Source organism: Musca domestica, unplaced genomic scaffold (assembly GCF_030504385.1).
Source record: "Musca domestica strain aabys unplaced genomic scaffold, Musca_domestica.polishedcontigs.V.1.1 106, whole genome shotgun sequence".
Taxonomy (NCBI): Eukaryota; Metazoa; Arthropoda; class Insecta; order Diptera; family Muscidae; genus Musca; species Musca domestica.
Window position 1 is genome coordinate 823,250 of NW_026712122.1, and position 20,175 is coordinate 843,424.

General features: G+C 35.8%; 1 protein-coding gene and 1 pseudogene across 1 annotated transcript in view; one reads left to right on the top strand and one right to left on the bottom strand.

Annotated features, from left to right (window-relative positions):
* Window positions 1-4,672: 4,672 nt before the first annotated feature.
* The window catches only part of LOC101891182 (uncharacterized), an 82,526-nt gene continuing 67,023 nt past the window's right edge, over window positions 4,673-20,175 (top strand). Inside the window, exon 1 of the mRNA XM_059128640.1 lies at window positions 4,673-5,191. The gene's annotated coding sequence lies outside the window, so the exon portion shown is untranslated. The remainder of the gene's footprint in view (window positions 5,192-20,175) is intronic.
* Window positions 13,972-17,097, bottom strand: LOC131805463 (uncharacterized; annotated as a pseudogene).

Genomic DNA, 20,175 nt, shown 5'->3' on the forward strand with positions numbered 1-20,175 from the left:
TTTATTTCACAAAACGCATTCACAAATATGACACAATTTCACAAATAAAATGAGAGGACATTTAGATTGCATATTTTCATTTTTTTACATTGATTTAATTTTTTTTTGTGTAGCGTTAAGTACTAAAATAAGAAATGTTTCTTTCCCATAGTGTAAAAGCCTTTTTATTTTACGCGAGAAGTTCTTTGTCGTATTTTTTTCGTAAGCGCTTCAATTCGTAAAAAACATTGAAGCGCTTAAGCAAAAAAAAAACAAAAAAGACAAAGAACTTCTCGCGTAAAATAAAAAGGCTTTTACACTATGGGAAAGAAACATTTCTTATTTTAGTACTTAACGCTACACACAGGCACGTTTATTAGAAATGAATCAGACTCTTTGGCTTATTAGACACACTTTCGAATCAAAACCAATGCAGAATTAAAATACGACAATTTTTAAAGATTTATTTAATTTTTTTTTTTCATTTACTTAGAACTTTTTTAATAACAACACGAATTTAGCTCGAACGATTTGTTACACGACCGACTGTTAATACTGCGGCGAAAAACTGATTCTGAGAGGGAGACAAGGAAACAAAAAGCTTTTCGTCAAATAAGAAATGGTTAGACAGGAAAGATAATGTAGAGGAAAAGGAAATCGAATGAAATGTTGATGGAAGAGATTAAGTGAGAGGAGCAGTTTACTTCTTTACATTGACTCAGCTTTTACTACTCACACACACCTGCGTCTTTGCAAACATTTTGCAATATTCTCCGACGGAAGCAGACATATTATTTACTCTATTCTCACTAATAATTGAGAACGGAACACAAATACAACACAGGAGCTTAACCATAACGCCAATTTCCCGCGCAAAATCTAAAAGCTCAAAAACACACAGACAGATAATTAGAGACTTTTGCATTCTTTAACACTTTGTTAAACACACACACGCACGCCTCTCTAGGCAATGAAATGGACACAATTTTAACAAATTAAACGAATTTGGCAACGAAAAAACACTTTCCAAATGATAAAGAATCTAAGATTTATTAGATTTAAACACTTTTCTATGAATTTTTTTAGGATTTTCCACCGAAGCGCGAAATAAAGGAGACCGGCTCCCAATGCGACCGATTGTTACGACAGCGACGAATGAACTGATTTGACGAAGAGAGTATTTGATCTAGGAGTGTAGATTTAAAGTTTGACAGAAGAGCATGACAATACAAGGAAAACATATAAAAAGGAATGGGAAATAAAATGCAATATTCTTGGTAGAGTTGCAATGTTACTTTCAATGGGTTTATTTAGGATTTGGATTGGATTGGAACTTTTTATGTAAATTCGTCGTATATTTAGAGCATTATCAGAGCTGAAAATGTCAATAATTTTTGAATATTGTTTTCAACGACAATAACAATATGACGTTTAAGAATCTCATCGAAATAATAATTTGAGACATAACAAAGTATATATATATTCTCGATCAGCGCGAAATTCTAAGATGATTTCGCCATGTCCATCCGTCACGAATAAGAATAGGAAGCTGAAATTTTGCACAGATCACTCTTTTGTCTGCAGACAGCTCAAGTTCGAAGATGGACTATATCGGTCCACGACATCGTATGGCCCCCATATAACGGAACCCACAATTTCAAATATTTTGATGATTGTAGACAAATTTCCCAATGAAATTGTCAGAAAATCCACAAAAGGATTTCTTTTTGAGTACTTTACCGCCAGGAAATGTATTGTTTACGTAGGTCCACGATATTTTGATGATTTTAATTACATTTTTCAATGGAATTGCCTAAAAACAAATACTAGAAATTCTTTTTAAACAATCTACCCCAGGGAAGAGAAATGGGTGAGATAAAAAAACTGCAACAAAGTCAAACGCCATAATTTTTACATTTTTTTAAATTTTATTGAATGAAAGGAAAAAAATGAATGAAAGCAAATTTTAGAATAAGTTTAAATTTGTTCGAATTGAAACCGTCACATGCTGCTCGAATGTTGCTCTGCGGTATTTTGCCCATTCCCGACGAAGCGTGATCGACACTTTGGTATTTTTTAGTACCATCCTTGCTTTCCAAAATACTCCAGACACAATAGTCCAACGGATTGGTATCCGGAGATTTTGGTGGCCATAATGCCATGGTCGATTTATACGAGCGGAGAGCACCTATCGGCTGTAATGGCTGCCCACACCATCACCATGGCCGGCGCTTGAGTTCTGATGGCCAACTGAAGGTGCACATTTTCAGCTGACCTCTTTGACAAGTAAAAACTATAATTTTATTTGTTTACAAACTGCTGTACAACGAAAGCAAATTCGACAGTTCACCTCTTTCGGTCAAGCGAATCAATTTTGAGTCTATTTTCTTTCTGTTGCGGTGTAAGTTGTTACACTTTTTGGAATTGCAATTACTGTACTCCGAGCTCATTTTTCAATATTTGTAGAATGGAATACGAGCTCTTTTTCGGCCACAGCGACGCTTTTTTTGATCAAGTCGCTTCTTTACTTTTCAAACCATTTCTACTGATGTTGCTGTTTTCTTTCGTCCACTTCCTTGACATCGGGCTACTGATATTGGTATCACGGCAACGAGCGATGGTAGGAGACACAAAAGATTTATTCACATTTAAATGCTGGAGTGCTCTAACGATAGTCACTTGTGGTTTTCCAGCCAAATATAAAGAAACACTATCACGTTTAAATTTCATCACGAATGACTTTTTTTCTGGAAAATTCTTTTGAACGCTTGTAAACAATATAATGAGCTGCCACTGGAGTTTTTTAACAGCTCGGACGAGAGGTTTGGATAGGACAGCAGTCTGAAGTTGGTTGCAGTTTTTTCATCTCACCCTGTATACACCGATGTTCTTTCAAATTTCGTACTTAGAGTTTGTAATAGGAACTACAGTCTATGACAGAAAATGGTCTATGCAGGTCACGGTCTGTGTATAGGCCTCATATATCAGTACCCACCAGTATTCGATATTTTGACGATTTTACACAATATTCAACGAAAATGTTTGAAATTTCGTTCCTAATAAGTACTACAGCCTGTGACAGAAAATTGTCTATGCAGATCCAGGTCTTCTTATAGCACCGATATAACGACACCTTCCGATATTTGGTATTTTGTTGATTTTGGCTTCATTATTCACCGGATTTTTTTTCAAGTTTCATATTTGAATATTGTAATGGCTTATTACAAGTATTCGTATAGGCCCAATAAAACGGATATATTCCGCATTTTTATGATTTTAACAGAACTTTTAACGGATTTTATTATTATTTTTTTTTTTTTTAAAGATTTCCAAATTTGTTCCAAATAATGGAGGGTATTCAAAGTTTGGCCCGGCCGAACTTACTGCTTTTTTGCTTGCATTTTTTTTTGTATACCTGTGTACCATATTTGTAATATCAGCCTTAATTGGATAGATTTTTTCATATTCAATCGAATTTTTCCATTTGGTGAAACTCGGTCCAGTATATCTATTGCTCCAATAATTTCTTTTATATAATTCTTATTGAAATCATAAGACTTACAGCAATGTCATTTGGGGCTAGATGTACCGGATCTGGAACCCGTTATGAACTACAAATACAATTCTTTAAATAACAAGTGAAAAAATGTGGCGAAAATCATTTAAATACCGAATATTGGGAGGTACCGTTATATGTCTCATTTTCAGAACCAACATTTAGATAATTAAAGATAATTCTCTTCCAGGGCATAAAGTACTCACAAGGAACTCCTTGTGTTGATTTTCAGACTCTGGCAGGAGGTAAAATACTCATAAAGAACTACTGTGTGCACTTTCAGACAATTCGACTGAAAACTGTGGCTAAAATCTTCAAAATACCGAATATCGGGTGGTACCGTTATATGGGGGCTAAACGATATCGTGGACCTGTATAGATAATTCTTCACTGGGGGATACAGTACCCACAAGGAACTCTTTGTGTGAATTTTCAGGCAATTCCGTTGAAAATTTGCCTTAAATCATCAAAATAGCGAATATCGGGTAGCACCGATTTTGCCCATCTTCGAACTTGACTTGTCTGCAAACAAAAGACAGAGCTGTGCAAAATTTTAGCTTCCTATCTTAGTTCGTTTCGACTGTAGAGTATTTACATCATACGGACAGACGTCTTAGAATTTTACGCTGATCAAGAATATATACTTTTTTTGGTCTAAAATTAATATTTCGATGAGTTACAAACGGAATGACAAACTTAATATACTTTCCATACTATATGGTGGAGGGTATAAAAAACCCGTTAAGCTAATCTACGTTGACATTTTTGTAGTGAGTATTTATTTTAATTTAGAAATTACTATCGATTCTGAAGACGAATATTCCCAAAATGTCACGCCAATAAGCTGAAATAATGAAAACCGGCAAATTTGTAGGTCGACTGTAATTTTTTGTGAAAATTAAAAATCCCATGTTTTGGGATATTTCCGATGTTTCCAAATTTTACACCACCTACCCTAAGTTTGAACTTAGAAAAACATACTGAAACTCTGACATCACAAAAATGCTAGTTTTCTTTTCATTCTTCAGCAAAATGTGTCTTGTCATCCTTTTTCCACAAATTTTGACGAAAGCATTTTTCAATCCCATCATTTTATCCGTCGCAGTCTTTAAAGTTGGTCGCATTGCAAATCGCGCTCCGTGGTTTTTGTGAATTAAATGAAAAATATATAGAAAAGTCGTAAGGAAATTTATAAAATCTATTAAATGTTTATTATTTTTTCTAATGAAGAAGCATTTTGGCTTCTACACGGCTTTAATCTGCGAAAATATGCGTTTTTCCGTGCGTTCATCCGTTGTGCGCCTATGTGTGTGTGTTGAGAAAAATGTTGACGAATAAATTTAAGAGAAATCGTTTTTGCGTGTGTTTGAGCTTTTGCATATTCCCCGAGAATTTTTATTTTGTGTGTGATCCGTGCCAAAAAGCTAACAAAAAGAGACAACATGTCTGGTAGGTTTTGTGCTCATGTTAAAAATACAAAAATAAATATAACAGGAAACCGTCCTAAGTTTCCGCTTTAATGAATCTTTAAAATGTTGTCAAAAAAATGTATATTAATGTGTGCGTTGAGTAACGTGTAAGAAGATGTTAACATTCCTGTGAAAGTTCAATTTCTTCGCTGCATCAAATTGGAGATCTCTTCAAATCTTCTCTCAGGTATGTTAACTTAAAGATTTTCCATTCGAAGTGTTCAAATTATTTTATTAATGCTTTGTTAACAGAAGTTAAACTTTTGTGTTTTCTTGATTTGTGATTTTTTAACATTTTGTAATTACCTATTTTGAAACTGAATTTTAGTCGCACCCAACAACTTTTGAAATAAAACGAAGCGCCATACATTTTTAAATATATATACAGTACAATGCCAATGTACAATAAATTAAATATTTTTATAGCAAATATATCATGAATATATTGATATTTACTACACTGTAAAGCGTTTTCTTTCAGAAAATACATTTTTTTGAGTCGCCTTAAAGTATGTTATAAAAACAGTTAACAGAAATGTAAAAATAGCTTTACATAGAATTATAACGATTCCAATCATTTGACATGGGGTGTGTGTCAATAATAAATTTCTTGCGGTTGCTGGAATTGATGGAAGTGCCAAATATACTTTCTCGGTGATCAGACTCGGCAACATTTGCATGAAAAAGAATTTTCTTTATTGAAGAGTTGACCCATGGCTCCATAAGAAAGATTGTTCAACTTCAAATAAAATAGAAAAATGCAACTCTGTGCTGGAGTCTTATAGTGTCATATAGGCTTTTAAATATGCAACAGTAGGCTTTGTTTTATACCCTCCAACATAGTATGGAGGATATATTAATTTTGTCATTCCGTTTGTAACTCCTCGAAATATTCATGTCAGATCCAACAAAGTATATATATTCTTGATCAGCGTAAAATTCTAAGACGATTTAGCCATGTCCATCTGTTTGTCTGTTGTAATCACGCTATCTTTCGAACAAATTGAGATAGAAGGCTAAAATTTTGCACACATGTATATTTTGCCAGTAGGCAGGTTAAGTTCGTTAATGGGCCATGTAGGTTCGAGTTATCATATAGCCCCCATATAACGGTACCTCCCGATATTCGGTATTTTGATGATTTTAGCGACATTATTCACCGGAATTGTTTCGAATGTGGTATTTGAAGTTCGTAATGAATACTACAGCCTATGACAGAATATTGTTTGAGCAGGTCAACGTCTTCGTATAGCCCCCATATAACAGTACCCCCCGATATTCGGTATTTTGATGATTTTAGCGACATTAATAACCGGACCTTTTTTTAAATTTAGTATTTAAATTTCATAATGAATAGTACAGCCTATGACAGAAAATTGTCTGTGCAGGTCCACGCCTTCGTATAGCCCCATATACCGGTACCCCCCGATATTCGGTATTTTGATGATTTTTGCGACATTATTTACCGGAATTATTTCAAATTTCGCATTTGAATTTCGTAATGGATACTGCAGCCTATGACAGGAAATTGTCTGTGCACGTTTTATAACCACCATGGTACTCCCAATATTCGGTATTTTGATGATTTAAGCTACATTATAAACAGATTTTTTTTCAAGTTTCGCATTTGAATATTGTAGTAGCTTGTGATAAAGGTTGCCTATGCAGGTCCACGTCGTCGTATAGACCCTAATATACGGCTACATTCGGTATTTTTAAGATTTTAACAGAATTTTTAACGGATTTTATTTTTTTTTGAAAATTGGTAAATTAGTACCAAATGGTGAAGGGTATTCAAAGTTCGCCTGGCCGAACTTACAGCTTTTTTACTTGTTATTTTTTTTAATTTTTGACGAAATTTTTATATTGGGAAAAAACCGCGAAACAAAACAATACACACACATATACAAATGTGTATATATTTTTTTGACAGAATAAGGACGCAAAAAGAAATAAATTGTATTTAGGGGGCAGCTTTGTTCTACCTTTTGTAATTATGGCATAAGTTGACACAATTTGTTCATGTACCGTGGCATTGCATGTTTGAAGTTAGTAGAAGATGCCCCATACGCCATTTTAATCCTCGCGAAAATATGTTTAAAAATCCTCCTTTAAGGCTTTAATAGCCCTTATGAAAATACAGGTTGAGATAAAAAAAAAAAAACTCCAACAAAGTCAAACGCCATAATTTTTATATTTTTATACCCTCCACCATAGTATATTAAGTTTGTTATTCCGTTTGTAACACCTCTAAAAATACATTTTAGGCCCCACAAAGAATATGTATTCTTGATCAGCATAAAATTCTATGTCGATTTAGCGATGCCCGTCCGTCTGTGAACATCACTCTAGCTTCCAAACGAATTGAAGTAGATTGATTAAAATTTAACTCAAATGTAAATTACGTCTGCAGGACTTTTGGTATTGAAATGTAGGTTCACGTTTTTATATAGTCCCCACATAACGGTACCTCCCGATATTCCGTATTTTGATGATTTTGCGACATTATTCACCGGAATGGTTCCAAAGACTGAAAATTGTCTGCGCATGTCCACGTCTTCGTATATCCTCCATATAACGGTACCTTCCGGTATTCAATATTTTGATGATTTTAACTACATTATTCACTGATGTTTTTTTTTAAATTTCGCATTTGAATATTGTAATGGCTTATGACAAAAGTTGCCTATGCAGGTCCACGTTAAAGTACAGACACTAGTATTATATGACAAAAGTTGCCTATGCAGGTCCACTTTAAAGTACAGACACTAGTATTATATTCGGCATTCGATTAATACGAGCGGAGAACGACCAACGATATTTTCTCAACGGAGAAAACCAAATTCGGTAGTTCACCACTTTCGGCCAAACGAAGCAACTCTTTAGCTCTTTTAGTCGATTTCGGAATTTCAATGGCTTTACTTCGAGCTCATTTTTCAATATTTGCCGAATGGAATATTGCGATACGTTCAGCTCAAGAGCCATTTTTCGGCCATTGTGACGCCGGTTTCGATCAAGTCGCTTTTTTACTTTTCAAATCATTTCTGCTGATGTTGCTGTTTTCTTCCCTCCACTTCCTTGACGTCGGGTTACACTACCAGTATCACGGTAACGAGCGATGGTACGAGGCACAAAAAATGTATTCACATTTAAATGCTGGAGTGCTTCCAGCCAAGTATAAAGAAATCACACAATCACGCTTGAATTCCATCACGAATAATTTTTTTCTGGAAAATTCTCACCAAAATGCTTTTGTACGCTTGTAAACAATGTAATGAGTGGTCACTGGAATAATTTTAAGAGTTGTCAGACGAGTGGCTTAGAAATGACAGCAGTGTGTAGTTGGTTGCAGTTTTTGTATATAGTTTTTTGCCTGTATATAGTTTTTGCTGCAGGATTTGTATATATTGCGAGTTTCAAATCACAATATTTGAAACAATTCCGTGGAAAAATATAGTTAAATTCAGCAAAATATAGAATATAGAGAGGTACCATTAGAGGGAATACTGAATTTAAAGGAAACTAACTAATACTGAATTTAAAGGAAACGAGGTAATACAAAATCCTTAAATAAATTCTATAACAAGTTTGCACTTCGAGTTCTTCATCTATCCCTTAAACCACTTTTCTTTACAATCTCTAAACTCCGCCGTCGATAGCAACTTACAAACTGGAATAAAACATTTCAAATAAAACTCCAACTTTTTTGTCCCTCATATCGCAGAAAATGTCAATCGAATTGGTGCCAAACCGATACGCCAGTCGACCAATTGAACCAGTCTCTGACTTTATTATGTTTTAATTGTGATTGCCATTTGCAACGTACAAGGCAAGCAGAGAGGCAGACAGACCGATAATGACGCTGTTGCAACAATGCTGTGCTGCACCTGAATGATCGAACGTTTAAAAAGTGGGACACGAAGAAATTTCGTTTTTTTTTTTCTTATGTCCAATGACAACGAAAGTAATTTGGCCAGTTTAGACCAACATTCGACTGGATTCGAGGAGGACAACCAACCACGAAGAGTGTTTTTGGGACTTGTGATGTGAAATATGATGCGATACAGACCAGAATAACGGCCCGACAGTCAGCCCCCTTGGTCAACACTCTTGGGAGGTTTGACGAAAAAAATAAACCAAAAAAAAAAAGAAAACAAGTAAGCAAAGGCTACAGTCGAGCGGGGCCGACCGTTGAATACCCTACAACACTATAATAAACCATACAGTTTATATAGGCGAGATACTCGAAAGAATTCCACAAGATATTGTGACAAATAATAAAAGAAAACCATCAGGTTTCGTTCTCTAATTTTCGAATAATAGCAACTTTAACTAATTTGCTCATTTCCAATTTATTGGTAGATGTTGCACTTAAGTGGTATTCCTAGATCTGGAACCAATATTTCCCAAAGACCTATAATATCTCAGAAGTGGCAAAATGTTAACATTTATTATTGGTTTTTGACTGAAACGCATCTATATGAGATACAGACATTTGACTATATTCTTCAACGAAATCAGAGTTAACGAAATAGTCAGAAGTGCGTCTTTCCTGCATTTGTGAATTCTCCAAAAAGTCGCTGGAATGGACATTTTCGTATTTAGTCTACAAAAGTTGGTAAACTATTTCACACATTGAATATTTTTGGATGGTCATCCGAAACTGCTTGGCTTTTGCAATGTGCGGTAACCCCCATTCAAATGTGCATGAGGATCGGACGACAAATACGACCTGCTGACAATTTTGCAGTTTTTTGGTCCATTTCAACCCCTAAATATATAACGATCATCTCCAAAAAGAGTAGGCATCTATTCTGACCTTCATCTTATCCCCATGCAAAATTTCCTAGGATCGGGCCATAAATGCGATCTGTACATGATATCCTGATATCCTAACTACTTAGTTTTGTTAGCTGTAGAAATATTACCAAATGTTTAAATCAAAATGAAAATATGCCAAAATATGACAAAATTGAAAAAATATGAGAAAATGTTACAAATCCAATATTTTCATCTTTAGAGAGATATTTTTATGCGATTTTTTAGACGTTGTTTCTTTCCTGCCAAGAGGCCATTCTGAATTAATGAGAACTGTCGAAATCAGTTCAGCCGTTCTCGACATATAAGAGATTTTTCAAGCATATCTTCTTTGATAGACATATATATCGCACATATTTCGCTATATATTCGATTTTTTGGATCTTAACATCAATGTAAAGATCAGAAGTAACCTTGTCATGGCTTTGTGATTTCACCGGGATTTAAAATATTCGCGGTTTAATGAAAAATTTTGAATTTTTTCAACAAAAAAGATATGGTCTATTTTACCCGCTAAATATTATCCGATGACCACCCAAATTGGTAGGCTTCTTCCCCGCCCTTAACTCTAGCTACATGCGAAATTCCGCGTTGATTGGTCTATAATTGCGACCTGTATAGCTACTGCAAAATCCGACATTTTTTCAGTATTTGGTCCATTTCAACCCCTAAACATTTGGCGATCATCTCCAAAAGAAATAGGGTTCTATTCTGACCCTAGCCCCACCTCCATTCTAAATTTCGTGAAGATCGGGCCATAATTGCGACCTGTAGAGTGATTACAAATTAACATGGACAGACGGACAGACGGACGGACGGACATACATAGCTAGATCGACTCAGCTCGGCGAGATAGGAAGATCCATATATACTTTCCTATGTGGGAAATCAATATTTCGTGGTGTTACATAATTTTTGGCCCAATCAAACTTATAATACCCCCAACACATAGTGTTGTAGGGTATAAAAACAGACAAAACTTTGTTTTGAATTATGTTTGCTTTTTGTTGACCATCGTCAAGTTCGATTTGGTTTTTATAGAAATGAAAAGTTGATCGGTAATCCAAGTCCAGGTTGGAATGGCGATGGTTTTCAAATAATTTCAAGACAACTTTTCAATGAAAATGATGTTAAACGCAGTATGAGGTATATTTTTTGGTCGTTTTGGTTTGGTAGGTTTGAACTTTTTCTGGTTGTGTGTGTTTGTGAGTTTTATTTATTCTTAACAATTATCGATTTTTTTGGAGAGGCCGGTTCATGTGGAGCATGCATTTCACTTTTAATTCAATTACACATATGGGTGCATACAAACGTTTTTCAGAAGATTTTTAAAACTACAATCATCGAATTTTCAAAAATACATACTTTCCCAAAGACTATCAATGCCTAAATCGCATATTATTTTTCAAGGATTATGAGAGCCTTAAACGTGAATTTTTTAAACAGTTTTTTTCAAGCATTATCGCAGCTCTAAACGTGGATTTTTTAAACATTTATTTTCAAGGATTATGAGAGCCTTAAATATCGATTTTCAAATACATTTTTTTCAAGGATTATCAGAGCCTTAAACGTGGATTTTTTAAACATATATGTTCAAGGATTATGAGAGCCTTAAATATCGATTTTCAAATACATTTTTTTTAAGGATTATCAGAGCCTTAAACGTGGATTTTTTAAACATATTTTTCCAAGGACTTTTCAAAATACAGCCCTAAAGTAAATTTTTTACACATATATTTTTCAATGATTATCGCAGACCTAAACGTGAATTTTTTGAAGGATTATCAGAGCTTTAAAAGTGGATTTTTTAAACATATTTTTCAGTAATTATCATAGCTTAAAATGTGGATTTTTTGAACATATTTTTCAGGAATTATCAGAGCTTAAAATGTGAATTTTTTGAACATATTCTTCAGGGATTATCAGAGCTTAAAACGTGGATTTTTTTGAATATATTTGTTCATATATATATTTTATCAAGGATTAACAGAGCCTCATGTGGATTTTTTAAACTTATTTTTCAAGGATTATGAGAGCCTCAAACGTGGGTAATTAAACATTATTTTCTCAAGAATTATCAGAGCCTTAAGCATTGATTTTTTAAAAAATATTGTTATACCCTCCACCATAGTATGGAGGGTACATTAAGTTTGTCGTTCCGTTCGTAACTCCTCGAAATATACATTTTAGATCCCACAAAGTATATATAAAGGGTTGCCCATATTCGACGGACCTTTGGGCCCATTCCAATCGACGAGGCTTGTCTGCAGGCAACATTCTTTGCGTCAATTGAATTTTGTACGGGAACAAATGCAAATCAATGCGAATAATCCGTTGTAAAGTGGACCGAGTCATGCTCAACTGCTGAGAACGGCGTTTTTGGGATGTTCTTGGGGACCTCTCAACACTGGCTCGTACGGCAGCGATATTCTCGGCCGATCGCCTTAGTCGACTTTTATATGGCCTCTTCGGATTAGAAAGAGCCTTACCAGTCGAAAATTTTTCGTATAAACGCTTAATGGTGTTCTTAGAAGGCGCACTTCTCCAATTTTTTAATGTTTTAAAAGCACATTGAGTTTTCACAATTGACTTCTTCTGTTGAAGGTACATTTCAACTATTTCAGAGAGCTCGCGTGGCGTGTATTGGTTCATGGTAAAAATCTACTTGGACTGACGCTTCAAACGCGGTATGTCATTAAGCGATGTGACATATCTGTCAAAAGTTATGGCGTTGCCAGATGGGTCCGTCGAATATGGGCAACCCTGTATTCTTGATCAGCATAAAATTCTATGTCGATTTAGCGATGTCCGTCCGTTTGTCCGCCTGTCCGTTTATCCGTCTGTGGACATCACTCTAGCTTCCGAACGAAATGAAGTAGATTGATAAAATTTTACCCAAATGTATATTATGTCTGCAGGACTTTTGGTATTGAAAATGGGTCATGTGGGTCTAGTATAGCCCCCATAAGGTACCGCTATATTCGGTATTTTGATGATTTTAGCGACGTTAATAACCGGAATTGTTTTAAATTTGGTATTTGAAGTTCATAACGGATACTACAGCCTATGACAGAAAATTGTCTGTGCAGGTAAACGTCTTTGTATAGCCCTCATATAGCGGTACCTCCCGATTTTCGGTACTTTGTTGATTTTAGCGACGTTATTCACGGGAATTGTTTCAAATTTGGTATTTGAAGTTCGTAACGGATACTACAGCCTAAGACAGGAAATTGTCTATGCAGATCCACGTCTTCGTATAGCCCCGATATAACGGTTCCTCCCGATATTCGGTATTTTAATGATTTTAGCTACATTATTCACCGGAATCGTTTCAAATTTGGTATTTGAAGTTCGTAACGGATACTACAGCCTAAGACAGGAAATTGTCTGTGCAGATTCACGTCTTCGTGTAGCCCCGATATAATGGTTCCTCCCAATATTCGGTATTTTGATGATTTTAGCTACATTATTCACCGATTTTTTTAAGTTTCGCATTCGAATATTGTAATGGCATATAACAAAAGTTACCTATGCAGGTCCGTGTCGTCGTATAGAACCTAAAATAACAGCTACATTTGGCATTTTTAAGATTTTAATAGATTTTTAACGGATTTAATTGTTTTTGAGAATTGCCAAATTCGTTCCAAATGGTGGAGGGTATTTACAGCTCTTTTACTTGTTTAATTATATTTTTCTGGGATTAATCGAGCCTTTAACGTGATTTTTTAATCATAGTTTTTTAAGGATTATCCGAGCCTTAAACGTGGATTTTTTAAACATATTTTTTAAGGAGTATCAGAACAATAAGTGGATATCTTTTTAATGAAAACACCCATATCAATAATGTAACATACATGCCATCGATACTTACCCACTTGCCAAAGGCGTGTAACCAAAGTTTTTATTTTCTTTTTTCTGTTACTTGTTTGTTTTTGCTTTTTTTCATTTAAACACATTTGGTCAACAAATTAGAAAGTAAAACTGCAAAAAAAGTTGAAAATGATACAACATCAACAACAACAACTGCCAAAACAGTAACGTATTTTTGATACATGGATATATGAAGAAAAAACTACGAAAACTTCTTTAATTTCATATTTGAGATGAGATTTTATCTGGGCTAAATCTCTTGGTTTTGGCCAAAAATGTATTTTTTATATTTTGAGTAGTCTTTATTGTTTTAAATATGGTTAATTTTTTCCATTAAAATTAGCAAACATGTGTACGGTTGTTGGTTGGTATTTTAGGCTATGTATGTAATTATTAAATTTGTTGTTTTTCTTCTTCTTCTTAATTTTACTAATAGAAACAACATAAATAAATATACAATACTATACAAATGAACAAAGACTGAATTAGAAATATTTGCACTGCCAAGGCCAGTAGTAGCAAAGGTTTTATAATGCCCACAATCATGGGAACAAACATTCTTTTCTATTCACGGATAAATTCCCGTCGTACGGATATGGGGGATTATATAAATACGGCTGTGTATGTGTGTTCCCTCTCTGTTTTCGAATTTACTCCTGTACCGTAAATGTCAATTGTTTGCTACGTGAACTTTCAAAACGATTTGGTGTCTTAATATCCATTAGGGCCAAAATACCAATCGACAGTATGCCAACCAAGAATAGGGTTACCAAAACACCTGCCCATATGGGGGCAGTGGTGAAACCTATGCAATCGTAGACATCCCCGAAACGTTCAGCACCATCCAACCAGGGTTGAACCTGAAATAGACAACACATTTTCAATTTATTAGTTAAGTAATAAAAAATTAATATATTTTTCTCTCTCTTCTCACCTGGTAATCTTTCAACACCAGCGTATCATTTCCATTGGTAAACTCCAAATGCCGGGCAGAGCATCTATAGGAGAATTTAACGGGGGCCGATGGTATATCGTACTCACGTCCCACAACTGTTAACACAGTTTCATATTCTTTGTGACGCACCTCGACTGCCTTCATTGCCCATGTTCCATACTTGAGGGTGAAGTTAAAACGCAGTGTTACCTTCTCATCATCGACCTTGAAAATAACACTCAGGCGTCCATAACCCTTGGACCTCTGATCATCGAATGTTATCTCTTTGGTGTGTTCCTTCAGCAGTAGTTTGGTGTGATTGATATGCAACTCAGGGGCGGCATTGACATTCAAAACGGCTTTTCGACCTGAAATCATTAATTATACAATAAATTAATCGGAATCTGTAAAAGTTATGTCACAGAGTTTTAGGGACGCTAACTCCTCTTCCACATTTGTTGAAATTTTGCAATTAAATTTCCTGGGAATTCTTCCATTTTAAGTAGCTACTTCAAAGCTAAATATTGCGAAATATAACTGAAAATGTTAGGGTCGCTTTGTAAAGCGTTTAAGTTTTAATAATAACCTAAAAAGTTTGGTCTGAGAACCCAAACCCTGTGAGGTTTTGATCTTCAAACGAAATGCTATCACATCCAAGTGTAATACTTTATAGGGTCATTAATAATATACAGGGTGAGATGAAAAACTGTAACCAATTCCAAAAAGTCCAAGAACGTACACGTACACAGTGCTAAAGAGTTGCTTCGCTTGGCCTAAAGTTGTGAACTGCCGAATTTGGTTTTCTCCGATGAGAAAACATTCGTTGTCCAGCAGTTTTTAAACAAACAAAATGATCGTGTTTACTTACCAAAGAGGTCAGCTGAAAATGTGCACCTTCGGTTGGCCACCAGAATTCAAGCGCCGGCCATGGTGATGGTATGGGAAGCCATAAGAGCCGATGGTCGCTCTCCGCTCGTATTAATCGACCGTTGCATCAGAAAAAATGCCGAATATCATCGCGAAAATATTCTGTAGGGTGAAATAAAGCCTTGGGCACGCAAACATTTTGGCCGCAGACTCTGGACATTCCAACAGGACTCAGCCCCATCGCAATGGTACCCAAAATCCGGATACCAATCCGTTGAACTTTTGTGTCTGGAGTTTTTTGGGAAGAAAGTTTGGCACTAAAAAATACCAAAGTGTCGATCACCTCAAGCAAGTTTTTCACCGGGAATGTGCCGAAATACCGCAGTTTTATTGGCCGTTTAAAGGCCATAATTCGTGCCAAAGGTGATCAATTCCATCAAATCTAAACTTATTCTAAAATTTGATGCTATTTCCGACATTTTTTGCTTTCACTCAATAAAATGTTAAAAAAATGTAAGTTTTTTTATCTCACTCTGTACTGTTTAGAATCTTCTTTTTCGAATTACATCTAGGTTGATTAGACACCATCATTGGGTTATATTTTTCTGGGTGCTATATCAAAACTTGGATTGTAGAAAATCAAATTTATGATTGTGACATGTCCAAAACAAGCTTACTTTATAGGGTCATTGATAATATGTTGCAGACATACGAGTAAATCGCATTAAGTATAATAATACGGCAGAACATACGGAGAGAGATTAAATGCCTTTCGACCTTTTAGAGTTCCATCGCCCTCCATATAATTTCCAATACTTACCATTTGCTACATAGATGTAATTATCTTCAAATTCCTCAGGACCTGGTGGGGAAGCGGTGGTACTGGCACCCTCCTCAACCTCGCTTTCGCCGGCAGCACGTTTGGCAATAAAATGAGCGTCTTCTTCACGGCTAGTTAGGATTCCCAAAACTTCACCCTCACCATAAATGGACACAGCATCAGTAAAACCACCAACAATTTCCGAATCACTATCCTCAATGGGGCCACTTAAACCAATAACCTTTCGTTATCCAACAACAACGCCACCAAACGTTAACCGAGTAAAAAGAAGAAGAAGAAAAAAATTGAATATTATACACACTTTTTCACAACAAACTGTTATACCTCTATATTGGCATTATAATTGAATGGATCGGCCAATAGGGAATGCTGTGGCAAATATGACCAGGCATTATTTCGTATCAATTGTTGGAATTTCGGATACTGCTGACCATTCAGAGGTTGCTACTGTTACGGACAAATATCACTATGGCTTTGGCATCACGAATAGTTCGGATAATTGATTTTCACTGGCTTCCAACAGGGCTCGAGGTTGTAGATTTATGACTTTTTCATGACCCCACAGCAGATATGGGCCATTTATGTTGGCTGTAGTTAGCGTTACTAATCCTACCAGCAGTGCCGTCAAATAAAATAGTTTCATTATTTAAAAAATACTTCTATTTTCTTTATTCTTAGAATTTTTATTTGAAGAAATTGCGAAAAAGTTTCTTTGAACACTTCTGAAATGATTTGAGACTAAAACGGGAATGACACCTAAAAAGTGTATAACAGATTTTTTCTGAAGAGAGCCAATGTCATCCCTTGTGTCGATGGGGGACAGTGAGTGAGTGAGCAGGCGTCGAAAATGCAGCTGTTTGTGTTTTTTAAACAGCTGTTTCTTGTCATCATTTTTAGGGGTGTTTTGTATGAAAGTAGAGGAAAACATCTGGTCAATTAGCGCATGATTCTTTGCTTGTTGCTGTGATGCCAATATTAAAGCCGTTATTTAAATGTGCTATATACACTGAGCGAAAAACAGCAACACAACAGAAAAACAATTTTTACACCCTCCGCTATGGTATGGAGGGTATATTAAGTTTGTCATTCTGTTTGTAACACATCGAAATATACGTTAGACCCTCGAAATATAGACCCCACAAAGTATATCAAGATCAGCATAAAATTCTACGTCGATTTAGCGATGTCCGTCCGTCTGTGAAAATCACTCTAGCTTCCGAACGAAATGAAGTAGATCGATAAAATTTTACTCAAATGTATATTACGTATGCAGGACTTTTGAAAATTGAAAATGGCCATGTAAGTCCACGTTTTGGTATAGGGTCCATATAACGGTACCTCCCGATATTCGGTATTTTGATGATTTTAGCGACATTATTCACCGGAATTGTTTTAAATTTGGTATTTGAAGTTCGTAATGACTACTGCAGCCTATTACAGAAAATTGTCTATGCAGGTCCACGTCTTGTTATAGCCCCCCATATAATGGTACCTCCCTGTATTTGGTATTTTGATGATTTTAGCGAGAATTCCAGTGAATAGTGTTTCAAATTTGGTATTTGAAGTTCCCAATGGATACTACAGAAAATTGTCTGTGCAGGTCCACGCTTTCATATAACGGAACCTCCCGATATTCGATATTTTGATGATTTTAGCGACATTACAAACGGAATATTTTTTCAAGTTTTGCATTTGAGTATTGGAATGGCTTTTGACAAAATTGGCCTATGCAGGTCCACGTCTTCGTATAGACCCTAATATAACGGCTACATTCGGTATTTGTAAGATTTTAACAGAATTGTTAACGGATTTTATTATTATAATTATTATTTTCTTTTTTTTGAAAATTGCCAAATTCGTTTCAAATGGTGGAGGGTATTTAAGTTCGCCCCGGCCGAATTTAAAGCTTTTTTACTTGTTTACTTGCTCTTGCTACGAGTAGAAGTACTAATAGACACGCCACATTTTTTGTTAGTTATTCTAAATATTTTCAATTTTTAACATCACGTACACAAACTTTCCACAGATAAAACCATTTCAGTGTACAAAGTCTTCCGTCTTCTGCTAAATATCAGACCTTCCGACCCTTCAACCGTTTCCGCTGTTATTATTTTTTTTTTTCAATCAAACAAAAAAACACCAAAGTTGTTTGTCCTCTTTTCACCTGACTATTTGGGTCACTTGATCATCTTCTAATAACTTTCGTTCATACATAACTCAATTATAGTTCACTGACTCTTGGACTTGTTGGCCACAAACGCTTTCATAATCATCACCAACATCATCATTGAGGCGGAACCACATCGATTGCATTGGATACTGCTACAGAAGGAAGTTGCTACACCTGATTCTGAAGTAAGAATACGTCATTCGAATAGATTTTGTCATGCCGCTGGTAAGCAAGACGTAGCCGTTGTTTTCGTTGCAAGTTTTCTCTTCTTTCGGTTGCACATTTCATCTGTTACAAGCGCACGCACGCACACACCGGCCGCTGCAGCATTCGTGTTGTCATTGTCATGTTGTGTGATTTGTGAAAGTTGTTATCGAACTAAGCAACCTGTAGTTGTCCGATAAGTTATATGTGATGTTATGTCCGACCGTCGGACAAAAAAAAAACAATCAGTGGTCTATTGGGTGCAGTGAATAAAGTTAATATCGAAATCTAGAGATAAAAAAAATTGACGCTTCAGATTTTTTATAGGAACGAAATGATGCCACATCAGAAAAACTGAGATCTTCTCAGTTAAATTGAGGTCGCCATCTTATTGAAATTGGAAATAATCGGTCAAAATTTAGATATAGCTCCCGAATACATGATGAGATGATATAACTGCAACCAACTTCAGACTGCTGTCATTTCTAAGCCACTCGTCCGACAGCTGTTAAAATTATTCCACTGACAGCCTTTTATATTTTTTACAAGCGTACAAAAGCATTTTCGTGATAATTTCCCGAAAAGAAGTTATTCGTGATGGAATTCAAGCGCGATAGTGTGATTTCTTTATATTTGGCTGGAAAACCACAAGTAGCTATCGTTAGAGCACTCCAGCATTTAAATGTGAATAAATCTTTTGCGTCTCGTACCATCGCTCATTACGGTGATACTGGTAGCGAAACGGACGGAAGAAAATAGCAACATCAGCAGAAATGGTTCGAAAAGTAAAAAAGCGACTTGATCGAAACCCGCGTCGCAGTGCCGAAAAATGGCTCGTGAGCTGAACATATCGCAATATTCCATTCGGCAAGTATTGAAAAATGAGCTCTTGGTAAAGCCATTGAAATTCCAAAAAGTCCAAGAACTTACACAACAAGAGAAAGAAAATAGACTCAAAAAAGCTAAAGAGTTGCGTCGATTGGTCGAAAGTGGTGAACTGCCGAATTTGGTTTTCTCCGATGAGAATAAATTCGTTGTCTAGCAGTTTGTAAACAAACAAAATTATCGTGTTTATTTGACAAAGAGGTCAGCTGAAAATGCGCATCTTCGGTTGGCCACCAGAACTCAAGCGCCGACCATGGCGCAAACATTTAGGCCGCAGACCTTGGACTTTCCCACAGGACTCAGCACCATGGCACTCAGCACGCGCCACCCAAGAAAGGTTCCTCGCTTCATTTCCAGCGCACAATGGCCACCAAAATCTCCGGATATGAATCCGTTGGACTATTGTGTCTGGAGTATTTTGGAAAGCAAGGTTGGCACTAAAAAATGCCAAAGTTTCGATCACCTCAAGCAAGCGTTTCGCCGGGTTATACGAGTTCGATTTAAATTTGAAAATATACTGCAATGTACGAAGTTTGGATCAAATAAGATACTTTGAGAGTTATCGTGCACAGAGAGACAGAC